General features: G+C 40.4%; 1 protein-coding gene across 1 annotated transcript in view; it reads right to left on the bottom strand.

Moving 5' to 3' along the window:
- LOC121380470 (integrin beta-1-B-like) overlaps positions 1-19,620 on the bottom strand; it is a 55,734-nt gene extending 36,114 nt beyond the window's left edge. The window contains exon 1 of the mRNA XM_041509291.1: positions 19,470-19,620. The gene's annotated coding sequence lies outside the window, so the exon portion shown is untranslated. The remainder of the gene's footprint in view (positions 1-19,469) is intronic.
- Positions 19,621-20,399: the final 779 nt, after the last annotated feature.

The following is a 20,399-nucleotide window of genomic DNA, read 5'->3' on the forward strand; positions in this document are numbered from 1 at the left end:
TGATGGGCGAATCCTCGGAGACAGCGTTACCTGCAATAACCTGTAATTGGTGCCAACACGGCGATAGTAACAAAAGCTGGGCACACAGATGAAAAGAGATGCTATTGGTAATGACAACTCTCCGCTCTGTTAGTCCAGGTGTTTAATTTAGTCCCCCATTGTCCTATAATAGACCGGGGGAACTGTCAATAAACACATCTCCGCCAAACCCACGGACCGGACTTTGATGTTGAGTACATTACATCCGTCAGGCCTTCTCTGGGCGTGTTCGGGGGGGGGGGGGGGGGGGGGGGGGGGGCGTTGTCTCTGTTACACCTCTCTCGCCCTGTTCACCGTCCTTTACTCTCAGGAAGGCACCAGACCATAGGATTGCCTTATTCACGAGAAGATCTGTTGTTAAATAGAGAATTCACGGAACACAGATAACAACAATTTGTCGTCAGCCTGTCAAAGTGTTGTCTACTCAGCTGTAACTGACCAGCCAGGTGTAACCGATCCGAGTTCACGCGCTGGCCAATACTAGTAAATCAGATATATTTCTGCCATGAAATGGAACTTATGGAGGGAAAAACCAAACATTTATACTTATACAAAATACAACAATGCAGGTTTTACATGAAGGACCATATTGAATGGCATTCAAGATGGCAGAAGAATCAAATACAATCAAAAATCCATTGGCATTCCCATAATAAAAACATTAGCATATTTGTTCACTTAAAGGAATTAATTTACGAGCGGTCAGTTGGTGGTGTGGTTGTACACAATGCGCACCAATGGAGCATTCAGACCAGCTAGGAAGGTGATAGCCTTGTCGGTATTTTTATCATTGTCAGAAGAATCTAAACCACCATCTTGCAGCATATCTCAGTATTGAACAGTTTTAAACGAGATGAAAATTTAACCAGGGACACAAATAGGGACGGAAAGGCAAAAGTTCAGTGGTGTGGCTCCTTTCAATTAAAGAACACCTGAAAACACACGGGGGTGAGGATGGTGGGTTGGGGGGGGGGGGGGGGGTCAGTCAGTTTCGCTCATCACCGTTCATTTAAAAACAAATTTAAAATATGGTTTGTTTAACAACAACACTAGAGCACATTAATTTATTAAACATCGGCTAACATTGGATATCAGACATTTGGTAATTTTGACATAGTCTCAGAGAGGAGGGAAATGAAGGAAATGTTTTATTTAACGACGCACTCAACACATTTTATTTACCGTTATATGGCGTCAGACATATGGTTAAGGACCACACAGATATTGAGGGAGGAAACCCGATGTCGCCACTTCATGGGCTACTCTTTTCGATTAGCAGCAACGGATCTTTTATATGCACCATCCCATAGACAGGATAACACACACCACGGCCTTTGATGTACCAGTCGTGGTGCACTGGCTGGAGCGAGAAATATCCCAATGGGCCCACTGACTGGAATGGGTATTTTAATCTATGCACAAGGTGAGACGTAAATAATTTGTGTCGGTATACCAAGAATCCGGAAATCACACTTTCTATAAGACAGCGTTTTACAGGTGTGTTCTACACATTTATAATATATGTTAGTGTACTTTGGTATAACATAGGTACCTCTTTTTTTAAAATGAACCCTCAACCCACACCATAAACATCTGCCTCCGTTCTTGTAACTACTACGTGCATAGGACAGTCACTCAATTTACGTGCAAATATGAAATTAATTTTCAGGCACATTCATCCCAGGCGCAATTTCTGCCATCGCTAGTGACTGGTACAGGACGAACACCAGCTTCATGTGGTGAATGTTTTTATGTATGAGGCGGACGACAGACTCGTCAGCTCGCCGACAAGCTATTTAAATTATGCGCGACCTGTGCTCCGCGCTTTATGACATACATTAGTTAAGGACGTAAAGTGGACTCCAAATACAGTTAATGGTTTTTCACAGGTATTTTTATTATGGCCGTGGAGTGTCCGCGTTAGTCAGCTACAATCAATAATTGCTAATCATCCTTGAAATAGCGGGAAGTAGCCCAGTGGTATAGCCCTCGCCTGATGTTTGACGAATCGTGGTGCAGCACTCGCCTGAAGTTAGATTTTACATAACATTAGGCCCCCTATGTCACTCCTATCGGCTCCTCCCTGTCACAAACAGAACTCAATGGCGAAGTCAGAGGTTGTGCCCACGACAAGCGTGTTGAACAGTTCTCTGGTGAAAGCATGCCAAAAATTACTCACACCCACAGTCCTATCGGCTATTTGATGTGAAACAGTTGGTAATTATTACACGCAGTGTTCAGAGCAAACCCTCTACATTTGTCCATTAGCAGCAATGCACTTTCCCAGAGACAGAACAGCACATACCACGGGCTTTGATATACCAGAAGTGGAAACTGGTTGGGGTGGGGAAAACCACAGATAATATAATTGGTCTACCGAGGGGATTCGATCCTTCGACCTAATAGTATCTCAGTCGGGCGCTCCAAATACCGACTGAGATTGACCCCGCTCCCTCCTTTAAACATAGATGCCTTACATATTAGTTAAAGTGACTAGAGTACATAATAAGAGTTTATAATTATAATATACTGCGAGAAATAAAATAAGGGAGCACTTGGTATTGTAAACCATTTTCTAGTAACTATTTGTTCTAGTAACTATATGAGATGTGAGACTAAATGTTAATAGTCATAAGCGTACGAGCCCGGGGAGCAGGGGTATGCCCTCCCCCACCCCCTCCGTCCACTGCTGAAACAAATCCTTGAATTCGGGCAAAAACGATGGATACATTCAGGAAAAATTAACTGACCTGAAACCTTTTCACCATGTATTTCCATCATTTTACTCACAATATTAGTTTTTAATCCATGTTTTTAAAAAAAATGCGCAGTAATTTGTTTTGCAACCCTATACAGCCGTTTGGCAGTAACCATTGAATAAATGTTGTTATTCAGATTCGGACATTTTCCTTTAATTTGGGCAAAAATCAGCCTGCCCTCCTACAAAAATGGGAGCCCGTACGCCCTATGTTAGTAACACGGTTAACTTCTTAGACTATACTATGGGTGATAGTTTTGGATGCAGTCACTCTTTCCTGTTACCCACTGGACTGTTTCTCGCTCTAGCCAGTGCACGACGACTGGTATATCAAAGGCCGTGGTATGTGTTATCCTGTATGTGGGATGGTGCATATAAAAGATCCCTTGCTGCTAATCGAAGAGAGTAGCCCATGAGGTCGCAAGAGCGGGTTTCCTCCAATATATGTGTGGTTCTTAACCATATGTCCGATGCCATATAATCGTAAATAAAATGTGTTGCGTGCGTCGTTAAATAAACAATTTCCTTCCTATGGGTGATAGTTTTGGATGCAGTCACTCTTTCCTGTTGGTGTTGGTGTGGTCTTTTATTTCTTTCCATGAGTAATATCTATACTAAGACAAACACGTTTAGCAATTTAGTATTATTATATTGTACACTAAAATACAAGCTACATTCAGTGACGTGACAGTTACGCATTTCATCTTGTATGGAAAATCTCCTGTTACTTTTAAAATAAATGATGTTGAGATGTTAAGTTGGTGGTTAGTTCAAAACACCGGACCGAGTCGTATGAGCCAGAGAATGAGATCGGAAGTATGAAAAATCGAAGTTCCGTTTTAAATATCATTTTATTAAATCGTAAACACCACCACCTGGCATACGCTTTGTACGACCGTGAAAGTGTCGAAAACATACTGATGGTGCATCAATCCCAGTGTCTGATTAGACCTTGAAATTAAAAATAATAAAAAAGGTATTCAAGCAGATTTACCAAATTGCTAAACTGTTTTCTCTTTGTATACAAACGAAAGCACACGCCTCTGGTTGACAAAGAGCAGCGCGTATATCGTGACTATGGTATAGCTAGCCACACACAAAGTGGGCGCTCCGACCTGGCTGTCACAACCACGATAATGTGCAGCACAAACTCACAGATAGACCAAAGGGCAAGGAATTCCTCCCCTCGGAAACCTCTCTCATTGGGAACAGTCGGCTAACAAGTCACAACAGCTGTATCGAACCTGCAACTATTTTAGCACGTTTTTCTAACAGACAATCTGGAACGATTCCTAGTTGGTGTGTTTTCTGACACGAACGATACACATGCGGTGCATGCAGGAGAACAGAAACACGTGTGGTAAACGCAGAACAAATAAACACGTGTCCATTGTGTTGTAAAAGCAGAACGATCCAGCACGTGTGCGATTCGCTATGATCAATAATTATTATACATTTCACTCAAAAAAAGAAAAAGAAGAAAAGTAAAAAAAAAAAAAGTAGCCACAATAATTTCGGCAATTAGAAAACATTTACATAATGTAACATGCATTATTCATTCTTCAAAACGGTTCTCCAATCGTAATTTTTCGTTTAATAGAAGATAACAAACGGTTACTTTCCAGTCGATAATTATAGTCGTACAGATTGTGTAAATCGTAAAATGAATATGATAAACTGCATTCTACTGAAAGTACTGAAACCCCGGCCTAATTAAACTTAAAACAGCATAGTGTGTTTTGTCGGTGGTAGTGGTGCTGGTGCTGACGTAGTTTTACATTTAAAAGATGTTAATCACCATCGAGAGTCGCTTTAACCCGAATAACATAAAACATCCCACAGTTCCATTATTGGGCACGGTTCCAGGTAATGACGATGATGAATTTGGTTGTCAGTTCTATAATGAAGCCCGTGTTAACGATACTGTAAACCCCGACTTTATCTCAGAAATCTAAAAACCATATCCTACAACCATTATCACAGCACCGAGGCCCGTTCTGAGAAAAGAATGTCAAACGCTTTAATCTGACGTAAAGCAAAGCGTGTTATTAAAATAAAAAACTGACTTCCCTCACTGGCAAAACACCGGCAGTGTAACTGTATATTCGTTTGTGAAATAACCGAAAACACGTGTTAAAAGGAAACTCCTAATAAGAAAATGTTCCATATAAGTGTTACACTCCTGTAGTGCAAGGGGATGAAGCGAAATCTTTAGAAATAATTGACCATCTGTACAAGCCTGGAACTACTTTACGAAGCACCTTTTTCTTAAACACGCGAGTTTAAGCATTGTAAATATATGTACACAATCGTGTAAGACAAAAACAGCCTCTGTAAATTCGGCTTCCTGCTTTTGTCTTATACGCGTTGTCTAAATTAATTTATATTGCATGAACACTCGAGTTTAAAAACAAAAAGGCTCCGAAAATTCGGCTTAATGTACCTTGTAATGAGTTTAATCAATATTGGGAAAGGAAACCATGGGCGTACATAGGATTTTGAAAAGGGGGGGTTCCAAAATAGATGGCAGAGATATTGGGCATATATTTCTATGTTGAGTAAATATAATAATGTCAGATATCAATGTCAGATATATTAAATTATAAAAAAAGCGATTTCGGGGGGGGGGGGGTTCGGTCGAACGCATCGAACCCCCCCCCCCCCCCCCCCCCCCCCCCCCAATGTACGCCCATGGAAAAGACACTCGATTTGTTTAACACCTCAGCACAGTTTAAATTACGGCAATTTGGTGTGTAACATGATTATTTTGACACTTATATAAAAATCAGTATGACAGCACGAACATGGGTTAAATCAGTCGTGTCTCATACATTAACATTCTGTCTGTGTTCTGATAACTCTATTCCCCAGCTACAGACTACTGATGATGACATATGGTAATGGATCTCCTATATCCATTTGCTCCTAAGTTGCTCATAACGATGAATTATTGACTTTTTTTTCAGTGAATATCACCGCGACCTTCTGTTAGAGAGTTCACGGGATCTGTTGTAGAAATTCCCCCAAAACGGAAAACAGATTTTGATCCCGTAAAGCGTTTCATGTTGAATCCTCGTCCTGTCCATTTGCCTCATTGCCATGCGCCGAGAGTCGACGTCCGAACAAATGGGAATTGTAATCCTCTGACCTATGCCTGGTCTGCTAGCTGAACAAACACGGCCAGGAGAGGCACTAGGCGAGATTGTTTACAATCAGCGGGACGACACTAAAAAAACGATAATACGTTTTCCATTGCCATTGCCTATCGTTTTGCAGCCAGTGTGTTGTATCAAGGACGTGTTGAAGCAGTCAGTACTCGATATGTCTCGTGGCAGTAAGCTCGTGACGATTAATATGATTGAATATTGGACAATTCTAGAAACACGACCCGTCTGCCACTAATCGCAGTCATTTCCTCCTGAACCAGGCCAAGGATTGAATGCCCTAGTACAACTGACTTAATTAGAGACATGTCGTATATGTAGCGCCATGATCGAAAACAAAGCAAGTGCACCAGGATTGGTATATCAACGGCCATGGTATGTGCTATCCTGTCTGTAGGATGGTGCATATAAAAGATACCTTGCTACTAATGAAACAGTGTAGCGGGTTTCCTCTCTGTGACTGTGTCAAAAATGACCACATGTTTGACATCCAATAGCCTATGATTAATAAATCAATGTGCTCTAGTAGTGTTGTTAAACAAAATAAACTTGTTTTTAATCTAAAACAATTTGTAGCCCCTATATGCCAACCCAGTTCTATCCGCCTTCATAAGCATGTTTACTCATTTCTAATTTTATTCAACAGTAATAAATTAAAAAAACGAAAAAAAAAAAAAAAAAAAACATTTTTCCTGGGTCATATAAACCCCCTGTCCCCTTTTCCCCGGATTGGGGCAGGTATATGTAATAGGGTATATAAATGTACGAGATGGGGTTGGGGGGGGGGGGGGGGGGCAGGTGACAACTGTCCCTAGTACTGGTAATAATCAAATTCGGGCAAAAACAATAGATATATTCGGGAATAATGTGCCAACCTGAAGCCTTTTTACCATGTATTTCCATCATTCTACCTCAAAATTAGTTGTAATCCATATAAAATTGCGTAGTGATTCGTTTGCAACCCTATATAGGTGTTTGGCAGTAATGCTAATATGAAATGTTGTTAACCAGATTCGGGCATTTTTGTTAATTCGGGAATTTTCGTTTTAATTCGGACATTTTCGTTTTAATTCGGGCAAAGATCAGCCTGCCCCCCCCCCCCCCCCCCTACAAAAATGGAAGCCCGTACGCCTATGATAGGGTATCTGCGAAAACAATTTCTCCTGTCTATACTACGTACACAACTCCTATCTCTAAAGCAGCAAGAGATCTTCAATATGCACTATATCATTATATCATAGACAAGAGAATACACAGCCTTTGATATACCCGGGGGGGGGGGGGGGGGGGGGGAGCGGGACGTAGCCCAGTGGTAAGGCGTTCGAGGCGCGGTCGGTCTTGGATCAATCACCGTCGGTGGACCCATTGAGCTATTTCTCGTTCCAGCCAGTGCTCCACAACTGACGCCATATAACCGCCCCTGCGTGTGCTGTAACCTCACCGTGGTGCAGGGGTGTAACATTCTCTTTGAGAATGGCCAATACAGCACAAATGGAAGTTTAGAGTAAAATTCGGTGTCCGTAAAATTCTGTGATATTTGTATTTGTATTTTTGGTACAGTTCTTTACACTGTTTTTGTTTAAACATTGAATTTTTATATTGATGTTGATCATCACTTTATTTATTTGAATTATCATAGTTTGACACCCAATAGCCGATGTATTTTTCGTGCTGGGGTGTCGTTAAACATTCATTCATTCATTCATTCATTCCATATAACCGAAAATAAAATATGTTGAGTGCGTCGTTAAATAAAACATTTCCTTCCTTCCATGGTATACCAGATTGAGACACCACTGGCGGATCCAGAGTGGTTGCAGAGGTCCCGTGACTCCCCTCCACCCGTTTGAGGTGCCTTTTTGAATGATTCTTTTAATTCATCATCCACAATATACAACACAAAATTGCTTCGAAAACACGTCGCTCATTATAATTATTTTTTTAAAAATGGGGGTGAATACCCCTAATGGCTCTTACAGATCTCGCTCTCAAACTGTCCTTTTTGGATTTTTATGACCCCCTTTACAAAATGCTGGAACCGCCCCTGTGCCGTTTGGGACAGGCAATAACACGAGTCAAAGAGGATAATCTATACTACATCAACGAATTGATTCAAATGCAGCCCAACATGAAATCTGATACCTTTGTGCAGGGCCGTACCCTCCAGGGGGGGGGGGGGCAGGGGGGACAGCTGCCCCCCCCTGAGAATCTTGTCCTTTTTTTTTTTTATATATCTCCAGTAATAGCATAGAAATGTTTAATCTTTATAGTATGTTAAAAATTATTTATAAAATTTAGTGCCCCCCCATGGATTTTGGTCAGGGTACGGCCCTGCTTTGTGTAAATTCATCTTCTGGTAACTGATAACATGGGTACTGTGAATAAAGACAGTTTTTAATTCTTCTCTTATATGTTTTACCATGCTCTCTACGCGTGAAAATGGATTCTTAACACGATACGCTTCACCTATTATGTCTATGTGTTAATTTTGTGAAAATTTTATATTACATAACGTTTCAATTAGTCCAGTCTTATTTACTATCATTGTTGTTCATACCGTGTCCATATCTTCATATCACACGTACCGATGTTTTACATATCTATTATTATTTTTTCCCCATATAAACATGTTCTTTTCCTTGCAAACATGTTCATTTCCTATCAACATGTTCTTTTCCTTACAAATGTGTTGATTTCTATAAATATCTTCTTTTCCTTACAAATGTGTTGATTTCTTTAAATATGTTCTTTTCCTTACAAATGTGTTGATTTCCTATAAACATGTTCTTTTCCTTGCAAATGTGTTAATTTCCTATAAACATGTTCTTTTTCTTACAAATGTATCGATTTCATAAAAAAACTTGTTTTTTCCCTCACACATATGTTGATTTCCAATGAAGACGTTCTTTTCCTTATAAATATGTTGATTTCCTATAAACACGTTCTTTTCCTTATAAATATGTTGATTTCCTATAAACACGTTCTTTTCCTTATAAATATGTTGATTTCCTATAAACATATTGCTGACATCGTGTCGATAGCTCCATCGCATCTCTCTAATGATGTTTCGTTATTCTGTCAGTTTCCCTTATACATAAAGATTAGCTTTAGTTTTCTCTTCTTTTTTCTTTTCTTTTTTCCCGTGTTTCCAAACAAATGTCGAAATGTTTGCTAATCGTCGATTTATTGTGGATTCGGGCTATTATTTTTTATTTAAATGTCACGAACAGCGTGTTTTGTTCAAACACGATAATTGACGGAGATTGCAGGCCGAATCAATGAACTATACTGGGATACTGGCTTCTATTTCAGATCGAGACGGTCACATAATATCTGAAAGCGAGAGAGATAGAGAGAGAGAGAGAGAGAGAGAGAGAGAGAGAGAGAGAGAGAGAGAGAGAGAGAGAGAGAGAGAGAGAGAGAGAGAGAGAGAGAGAGAGATTCCAACGATCCAGCAGTGACTGACAACCATCTAGTTTACACATCCAGCGAGTGGTATACAGTATGTAAATGTAAAGTACATACTCTAAAGAATACACATCCAGCGAGTGGTGTACAGTTCTCTAAATGTAAAGTACATACTCTAAAGAATACCACTCAACAGACTCGTGTCCCAAATCTATGTAACAAATAAAAGTGGTATCGCTGAAAAAATACTTTTTACTTGCTTTCCGTGCTAACATCCCAGGGGTCTCTGGTTAATGGTTAGTAAGAGAGAAATCAGTGTAGTGGCCATACACTAACCCCAGTGAGCAAATAAAGTCCACTCTGGACGGAAGCCGGCACTGGAGAACGAACACCGAGAGAACTGTTAAACACGCCGATTATGGACGAAATCTCTGACCGCCAGGTAGTATTGTACAAGTATGTTTCAATTTCGTTCTTATGTCTAATAAAAGGAAGGAAGGAAATGTTTTATTTAACGACGCACTCAACACATTTTATTGACGGTTATATGGCGTCAGACATATAGTTAAAGACCACACAGATATTGAGAGGAAACCCGCTGTCGCCACTTCATGGGCTACTCTTTTAGCAACAAGGAATCTTTTATATGCACCATCCCACAGACATGATAACTAGTACATACCACGGCCTTTGTTACACCAGTTGTTGAGCACTGGCTGGAACGAGAAATAGCCCAATGGGTCCACCGACTGAGATCGATCCTTAACCGACCGCGCATCAAGCGAACGCTTTACTATTGGGATACGCCCCGCCCTCTATGTCCAATAAAGGTCCAAACACGCTGTCCAGGGCACACACTTCAACTATCTCGGTTGGTAGTAGATGGTAGTAAGAACAACATTAGTAGAGGGCCTTATACCTTCCCATTTAGCCGTTAAAGCTCGCTCTGGATGGGTTTGTTTTGTTTAACGACACCACTAGAGCACATTGATTCATTAAACATTGGCTATTGCATGTTAAACATTTGTTAATTCTGACACGTAGTCAACAGAGGAAACCCGCTACATTTTTCCTCATGCAGACAGGAAAGCAAATACCACGGCCTTTGTTCAGTTGTGGTGCACTGGGTGGAAATTGGGATTCGAAGGCTGACAGTTTAAACACTATATTATCGAAGTTGCTGTACAAGTGGCAGTGTAAATTTTTAGCATGCTTTCATCACAGAAATGTTTAGCCACGCCTGCCGTGGACAAAACATCTGTCATCATCAGAGTCCTGTTCAAAACAGAACGGGTTTATTTACACAACCAACTGAATGAATGAATGTTTAACGACACCCCAGCACGAAAAATACATCGGCTATTGGATGTCAAACTATGGTAAAAGCAAAACAAATTTGATAAGCAACATCAATATAAAAATCCAACAGTTAATTACACAACCAATGCTCCTTGATTGGTGTATCAAAGTTCGTGGTAAGTGCTGTCCCATCTGTGGGGAAAATACATATAAAAAGATACCTTACTGCTGATGGAAAAATGTATCGGATTGCATGGGCGGATCCAGGAAATATTTTTAGGGGGGGACCAAAAAAGAAGGGCACATTGACTCGTCAAAAGGGCACCTTACTACAAGTTTTGATATTTACAATTAATATGAATTCCTACAGTTCTACGTCATAATATACTAGCAATAATGAAGTAAATTGGCGTCACTCGCGTTAGAACCTCAATGGGGCCCCATTGAGACTCAATAACACAGACACATATCTGCAAGCTTGCGCATATACACGAAAATCTTGATTTCATTTATCTACAATATAATTATTGTTTACTTAAAAAAAAAAAAATTCTACAAACAAAAAGGGCACTTGGACATTTTGAGGGCACTTGAACAATTTTTTTGGGGGGACGCGTCCCCCTGGTCTCCCCCCCCCCCCCCCCCCCCCCTTGGATCCGCCCATGGATTGTGTGTCAGAAATTACCAAATGTTTTACATCCAACCACCAATGATTAATAAATCAATGTGTTCAACTAAAGTAGTGTCGGAAATAGAATAAAAATGATTTTCGTCGATTATTTCTTTTATATTAAACTGACGATTAAATATTTTTTAAATATCTATTTAATGATACTCTACCTAATTTAGCATTTACTTGTTTGGACTCTCACTGATGTACAAGGTGGTGTTTACTCTTTAAACAAAACAAACCACAACAAGAATTTATTTATACAAAGTCGTAACATAATTACTTGATCAGACGAGTGTCGTTTCATTTCATTTCAAGTTATTTTCGTGCTTATATCCAATTAAGGTTCAAGCACGCTGTTCTGGACACACACCTCAGCTATCTGGGCTGGCTGTCCATGACAGTGGGTTAGTTGTTAATTGTTAGTGGTTAGTGAGAGAGAAGAGGGTGTAGTGGCCTTACACCTACCCATTGAGCCCGTAAGAACTCGCTCTGGGTGGGAGCCGGTACCGGGCTGCGAACCCTGTACGGGGCGGGACGTAGCCCAGTGGTAAAGCGCTTGCTCGATGCGCGGTTGGTCTGGGATCGATCACAGTCGGTGGGCCCATTGGGCTATTTCTCGTTCCAGCCAGTGCACCACGACTGGCATGTCAAAGGCCGTGGTATGTACTACTCTGTCTGTGGGATGGTGCATATAAAAGATCCCTTGCTGCTAATCGAAAAGAATTGCCAATGAAGTGGCGACAGCGGGTTTCCTCTCTCAATATCTGTGTGGTCCTTAGCCATATGTTTAACACCATATAACCGTAAATAAAATGTGTTGAGTGCGTCGTTAAATAAAAAAAAACTTCTTCGAACCTTGTACCTACCAACCTGTAGTCCGATGGCTTAACCACTGCGCCACCGAGGCCGGTGACGAGTGTTGTATTACACACTCGCGCTGTGAGCGTGTTGGCACACGGTGTTAAGCAACACCAATGAAACGTTAGCTGTTACACTGGCTTAGTGTGTAATATAATCACGTAACACTGATCAAACAGTTATTACCCACACTGTATTACATGGCCGGTGCCAGTATTGTACGACATGCTAAAATATTCTACGTAACACACATTACTGTCAACAAGCCAAAACAACAATATAACCAGCCCTAAGTTCAGCCAGCGAACGTTCCGCTAACGTTCGCGAACTATTAGATTGGTTTCCAACGTGGCCATTTGGTTTAACATGAAGCGCACAAACCAGTCTAGCGTAACCCTGACATTATCAATATATAAATATCTGGGGCAATAAATATATTTAAAAAACAACAAACAACAACAACAACAAAACACCCAGTCTAGCGTAAGTTCTTTTCTGCTCAGTCTGGCTGAACGCGGCCCAGACAACACAGCACCGGCCGCGATGACGTATTCAATACTATTGGTTCAACAGTTGATTCAAAGGCTGGTGAGTATTGGGGTCGCGTCCCAGTACAGGATCCACGCAGGAGTTAATTTTAATATGTAATTTTAACATATTAAAAATCCATTGCTTCTAATGGATTTTTTTTTTTTTTAGCTAATTTCCTCACTAAAACTATATGTCAAAATTACCAAATGTTTGACATCCAAATAAATAGCCGATGATTAATAAATCAATGTGCTCTAGTGGTGTCGTTAAACAAACTTCAACTTTCCATTTTACCAAGACACAACTAGTTTGATTTGTTTAACGACACCACTAGAGCACATTAATTAATCATCGGCTATTGGATGTCAAACATTTGTTAATTCTGACACGTAGTCACCAGAGGAATCCCGCTACAATTTTCCTAATGCAGCAAGGGATGTTTTATATGCACTTTCCCACAGACTTTTGACTAGTTGGAATGAGTAAAAACCTAATCAGTTGAATGGATCCACCAAGGTGGTTCGGTCCTGCGATGCCAATTACCTCAAGAGAGCACTCAACCGACTGAACTAGAAACAAAGTCCTCGTTTTATTTTTGAAATGTTCGCCTATCGGCCCATCAATACCTAACGGTCCACCTCTCACAAACGTACCGAACAATATTGTAATTAAACAATATCTTAATTAAAGTGCTATGTTAATGTGTTCAGCGAGATCTCCGACAGAATTAGACAGGACTGTGAAATGGAATAACGGTTGCATTGCACCAAATCGGAGACTTCCGTATCAAGACGTGAAATACGAAGTAAAAGCAGCTGCGGTTCTGATAGGTGGTAACACGTGGCATTGATTATTTCTGCAAATACTATTATCTATTCCAAATACATTAATATAATTTCCTTTGGTATATGCACTTACAAATGGTCAAAACAAATACAGTGTTCCATAAATTTTTTTTAAAGTGACAGATCCTAGTTTTTAAACTCTATGGCGTATTATTCACTATTTAAGCCGTTATTGATAATTGAAATCAAGACATTATTTAAATGTTATTGTTTAGATTATTCATGTCCGTACATTCAAAGTGTTTCTGGTCATCCTAGTGTTTCTAATCCCACAAAATGCTTTTTTGCCATATTTTTAAACACGATTTATTAAAAAAACACTCAGACACATTACAATGTGTAACGAGAGGACATTTTCAAATACATAATTAACATACATGACAAGACGAACGTACATCTAAGAAGTAACGGTTAGGAAGATGACAGCTCTCTGGCCTACCTTTTTAAGGGTATTTCCCTGTTTCAGCTTAACAGACTCTTGTTTCACTATGTTGTAACTTTATCCAAATAAGTACAGGTTTGTAGATTAACCAAAGTTTTCACAAGCTGAAACTTGGGTCTGAGATTTTAAAGGCGCATATTCTAGTTTCAACCTGCGAAAATGGGCACTTAAGTTTAGTTAATCTACAAACCTGTAACACATTTGGATAAAGTTACAATAGAGTAAAACAAGAGTCTGTGACTTTGACACGGTGAAATACCCTTAAAAATAGACAAACTCCGACTCCATAACCATTACTTCTCAGACGCACGTGCGTTTTTAAAAACATGAAAATTGCATTTTGTGATATTAATAACACCAGGATGACCAGAAACATTTCGGATGTACGGAATGGGATAATCTAAAGAATACGTACCCCGCGCTTGACATTTTTTAAATTAAAAATTGTTAACATTATCGACAATGGGGATTGATTTAGTTTACTAGAACCTAAAACGACCACCAGCGGTTCCATCACGACCGCGTGTCCTGGACGTGTTTACGTTCCTCGGGCTCCGCGTGTCCCGCGTTTTATAGCCGCGTGATTTACACATTAAGGCGATTACATTAATTAACTCTTCGGCGATAGGAGACAATAATTTATCGAGATCTCTCGTTTCCCTGTCACACGTGACCCAGGGCGAGTTTCGCAGATAGTCTCAGCTCGGCGTGAGAGGCACATATTGGTTTGTGGTGCATATGTGGTGTTGGCAACACGTGCGTACCAATCAGCGGTGCTGCATACGGGAAAACAAGTTCTGAATGAAGTTAATGTTCATCATGAGAAAACATGGGCGTACATAGGATTTTGAAAAGGGGGGTTCCAAAATAGATTGCAGGGATATTGGACATATATTTCTATGTTGAGTTTTGAAAAGAGGGGCTCCAAAATAGATTGCAAAGATATTGGGCATATATTTCTATGTTGAGTAAATATAATAATGTCAGATATCAATGTCAGATATATTAAATTATAAAAAAAGCGATTTCGGGGGGGGGGGGGGGGGTCGAACCCATCGATCGACCCCCCCCCCCCCCCCCCCCCCCCCCCCCCCCCCCCCCCCCCCCCCCCCCCCCCCCCCCCCCCCCCCCCCCCCTATGTACGCCCATGGAAAAAAAGCTCATTGTTAACCCTCTACTGACTTTGATGTCTAGGAGACTAAGAGAGCCGCCAAATAAGATCTGGGCCCCATTTTACGAAGCGATCGATCTTAGTGCTAAGATCACCTAAGATCTTAACTACCTACAGGGCCGTACCCTGATCAAAATCCTAAAGGGCAGGGGGGGGGGGCGCACTATTTTTTTAATAAACAAATGAAACACTATACAAAATTAAACCCTGAGATGTGTATGCTATTTTCTGGAGTAAAAAAAAGAAGAAGTGAGATTCTCAGGGGGCAACTGCCCCCCCCCCGCCCCCTGTAGGGTACGGCCCTGACCTAATGCACTTAAAGTGATCTTAGCGCTAAGACCGCTTCGTAAAAAGGGGCTCTGGGGCAGATGGTTATAGCTCAGTCGTAGAATGTTAGTCTGAGGTTCAATAGATCTTAGGTTCAGTTCTCTATAAAACCTATAGAACTCCTGACAGAAACAGACCTGAGAACAGGAATAAAGGTATCATTGTACCAAAGCAGAATGTTCCGCATCAAGCCGTGATATGAGGAGTTTCAAAAGCAGTTAATGTTTGCTTTGTTTAACGACACCACTAGAGCGCATTTCACCCGGTTTACAATAGACAGTCCACAAAAGACTCCATGCACTTAGTTAACCAAATATAACATATTCATCATTTGATACACTGTTCATCCTTTTGCACAATTCGTATACACCGATACCAAACTAATTCCAACGTACTTTCCGTGACCTTTTTATTTTCAAAGATGTTTCTGCGATCATCAACATCATCGAGTAATATTATGTTTTGACGCAAATAACCGAAACCAGCTTCTGTTATTTAATTAATTAATTTCCATTTCCCATGAACGTCTATCACCCAACTCAAAATATATACGACTCTCCAGGCCTGGATAATGATAACTGTCGATATTAATTTTCCACGATAGTGGACCTGCCAACATACAGAAAAAACTAATTCTGATGGCATTTGCATGTTACAAGCTCAGCTTGTTGTGACTATATATGCTGTCTCGTACTTCTGCTCAAAATGACAAAACCTGGACACGTTGGTCATAGCTCGGTAGCAGAGTTTTTATCTGACGTGCAATAAATCTCGGGGTCAACCCTCTTCAGTAGAGCCAGCGGAGTTTGTCCCCAACTTTGAGCCAGTGCGTTACGAATGCTTGTTGCTGTCGTATTTGCGGGAAAGAGCGTATAAAAAGATTCCCGTCCCTACTAATCGGAAAGTTCTTGACATGACTCTGTACAAGTCAGGATACGGGGAATATTTATACTGTAAACTATATATATATATATATACACCTGGAAATTAATTCAGCATCACCTGAATTGTATTGCATGGATGAATGAATGTTTAACGACACCCCAGCACAAAAACAAATCGGCTATTGAGTGTCTAGAATTGTACTGCAGTTAAAATAGCGTCTAGAGGTAACTATCAGTTACGACGGAGTTTAAACCTGATATTGAGGGGTTTTTGGGTTTTTAACACATTCTTTATTTACTGCGTATTTACCGAGATGGCATGAATACATTACTTGATTCCAGCTACATAGTCAATTAAGGTACATTTTTATGCATATTTACGGTTTTTGTCTTTTTCTCTAGAATACAATAAATGTTGATATAACAACAGTCAATTTTAGTATTTTGTATAAAATAAATAAATTTCAGTGTTTTATAACCACGAAATGTTCAGAATTACTTACCAGGTATAAGCCACACGGTGGTGCTTAATTCATTCTCAGGTGTGTGTGTGTGTGTGTGTGTGTGTGTGTGTATGTATGTATGTGTGTGTGTGTGTGTGTGTGTGTGTCTGTCTGTCTGTCTATTTGTGTGTGTGTGTGTGTGTCTCTCTCTCCCTCCCTCCCCCTCTCTCTCTCTCTCTCTCTCTCTCTCTCTCTCTCTCTCCTCTTCTCTCTCTCTCTCTCTGTGTGTGTGTGTGTGTGTGTGTGTGTGTGTGTGTGTGTGTGTGTGTGTGTGTGTAAACATGTACACATCCATCTGACATAGCTATATATATATAGGACCACAATGCAGAAATGAAACGTTATTATATGCACAAACACAACTAACGAGATAATAGTGACAGCAACGCAATTAGTAGAGGAATGATTGATGGTGGATTGGCGATCATTTACACCGCTTGCAGAATTGACCAGTTAGCGTTAGTGATTTACAGTTACACAAACAAATCCTCAGATTTGTGTAAGGAATGGAATGGTTGGGTCGTGTGTTAAAGGAAGAGTTACTAGATTTATTTGTGGAGGATTTAATTTATTGAGAGGTATACTTAAGATCGTTGCAAAGCTCTGATGTGCAAAGAATGAAGCAAATGTTAGATCACATATGCTGGTCATGGACTAACGAGCGGTTTTTTTTTTTTTTTTCGTTTTGGTCTAAATATGAAATGGATATGATTAACAGTACTGAACTTGACATATTTGTCAAACCATCAAATTACACAATGACATTTTTTTCAGCTACTACAGGTTTTTTTTTAAATTACAATTACATACAAGTTCTTGCTTAAATTATCAGTTTTGTGAATGGATGGCCGTCTCGTGTTTGTAAAGCTCCAAATACATTTTTCGCAAAACAGGAAAACTACGTTTCTAAAACGATTGTTAGTCACTTTAAGGTATCGTGTGTTGTAATACCAAGTATGTGATCTGTTGTTTAACCTTTCAGTATTTCGTGCATTCTTGATACTTGGCTCATTTTACACACACGGAGCAGTTTCCATCCCAGTCCACGACACAACCTATCGTGGGAGGCTCACGTTCTAAGACCATGTGTAATGATACAGGACGTTTTACGTTTCACGGATCCCATTGTGTTTTGAGTCATCTGTTCGTTACAAGTACAAATGCCCAAACTCACTACCTTACGTATTGCAAGAGAGGCCTTGATAAAGTATATAAGAAACGTAACTAAATAATCAAACATAGTTAATACAGGACTGTATCATAGTTACAAGTATTTCAAATAGATGTTTTTAACGATGCTGAAATTTTATATTACGAAATACAGTTTGTCGTTGCCATTCTCTTTTTTAAACAATGGCTAAGATAATACCTTGAAAATATGTCATGCGGTATACTACTACGTCTTGTAGGTCAGGGTCATTTATAGCATGCTTCTATCATTGAACAGTTCAAGTATACAAGTCCTGACTTCGCCAGTTCTGTTCAAGGAGGGTATTGCGGCTTTAGAACGACATACGGGGCGGGACGTAGCCAAGTGGTAAAGCGTTCGCTTGATGTGCGGCCGGTCGGTCCAGGCTCGATCCCCATTGGTGGGCCCATTGGGCTATTTCTCGTTCCAGCAAAGTGCACCACGACTGGTATATCAAAGGCCGTGATATGTGCTATCATGTCTGTGGGATGGTGTATATGAAATATCCCTTGCTATTAGTGTATAAAAATGTAGCGGGTTTCCTCTCTAAGACTATATGTCAGAATTACTAAATGTTTGACATCCCGTGGCTGACGATTAACAAATCAATATACTCTAGCAGTGTCGTTAAACAAAACAAACTTTAAAACAACATACATACAGGTGGTACTAACAGTAGGTTTGTTTTATGTTTTATTTAACGACGCACTCAACACATTTTATTTACGGTTATATGGCGTCGGACATATGGTTAAGGACCACACATATATGGAAAGAGGAAACCCGCTGTCGCCACTTCATGGGCTACCCTTTTCGATTAGCAGCAAGGGATCTTTTATATGCACCACCCCACAGACGGGGTAGCACATACCATGGCCTTTGATATACCAGTCGTGGTGCATTGGCTGGAACGAGAAATAGTCCAATGGGCTAACAATAGGTTAGACTAGTGAATCTAAGCACTTAACAACTACACACAGTTTGGGTTTACTTAGAAAGTGATAGTTACGCTTCCGGCTCGAGTATTCACCTATAGTCGCGGCGTGTCGTATACTGTTTGTGTTGTACATGTACACCGAGGTTTGTCATAAAGAGACATGCCACAGCAATTATGGATTTTTATCGTGATACACCAGTGTGAAAAAAGACGTGCATTACTCGGTCTTTACCTCTAGCTAGCGACACCGTCGGTTATAGCAATCAGCCCACTAACGCGACAATGCGTGTTTTGTGTACTCTTGTACTTAGCAAATAGCCCTCGAAAATGTCCGCACCTTCACCAGGTGTGCCCAGGTGAGTAACACCTGAGGACGTGCATGTCTCGTGTATCTGCACAGGTAAACCAGGTCATTGATTACAACGCATGACAGGTACTTACCACGGCAAATGATGGCTTCTGTCCGTTTCCACACTGCCAGGTATTCCGAAAGTCGAGATATGAGAGAGAAAGAAACGTCCAAGGTATATCCTCACACACGACACAAGCGTCGTACGCTTCGTGTATAATGTGGTACAGTTCCGCGCGTCCCTCGTCACACCACACCACAGTACAGTTAGGCTGATTTCGCTTCGGTCTGCTCAGTATTGCCAAGTAGAGCGTGACACTGTATATTATTGGCGAACGGGTTTACCCTGCTAAGCTGCGGCAGGCATCGGGCAAACACGCTACTAAAATGACATCCCACGCATTCCTAATGGAACGGCGTGTTTTATGGGTCCGACCAGTCCTAGATGGGCTCGTGTAACTTAGGACAAGACATATGTAGGGTTTCAGCACTGGCTTTTTTCACATTCTAAAATATCAATGTTTGCCTGTGTATGTTTTTTTCGCCTTTGACGTCACGTGTAGCAGAGTATTTATCAAGTTATTTTGCTTCATTAGAATACATGCATTTATGAATTATTATTAATATGATAACATATCTCTGGAGTCAAATTGTATTTTTTCGTTCAGAGGTTGACATGGCATTCATAGTGATTCGTACTTTAATAAGTATCATTTATTGATAAGAGAGAGAGAGAGAGAGAGAGAGAGAGAGAGAGAGAGAGAGAGAGAGAGAGAGAGAGAGAGAGAGAGAGAGAGAGAGAGAGAGAGGGAGAGTGGGTGAGAAAGACACACACGGAAAGATAGTCAAATATATGAATGAATATATATAAATATATAAGAATGAATGAATGAATGATTGTTTAACGACACCCCAGCACGAAAAATACATCGGCTATTGGGTGTCAAACTATGGTAATGCAAACAAATAAAGTGATGATCAATATAAGACTTCAAGATTTAAATAAAAACAGTGTAAAGAAC

The sequence above is a fragment of the Gigantopelta aegis genome, chromosome 9 (genome assembly GCF_016097555.1).
Source record: "Gigantopelta aegis isolate Gae_Host chromosome 9, Gae_host_genome, whole genome shotgun sequence".
Lineage (NCBI taxonomy): Eukaryota > Metazoa > Mollusca > Gastropoda > Neomphalida > Peltospiridae > Gigantopelta > Gigantopelta aegis.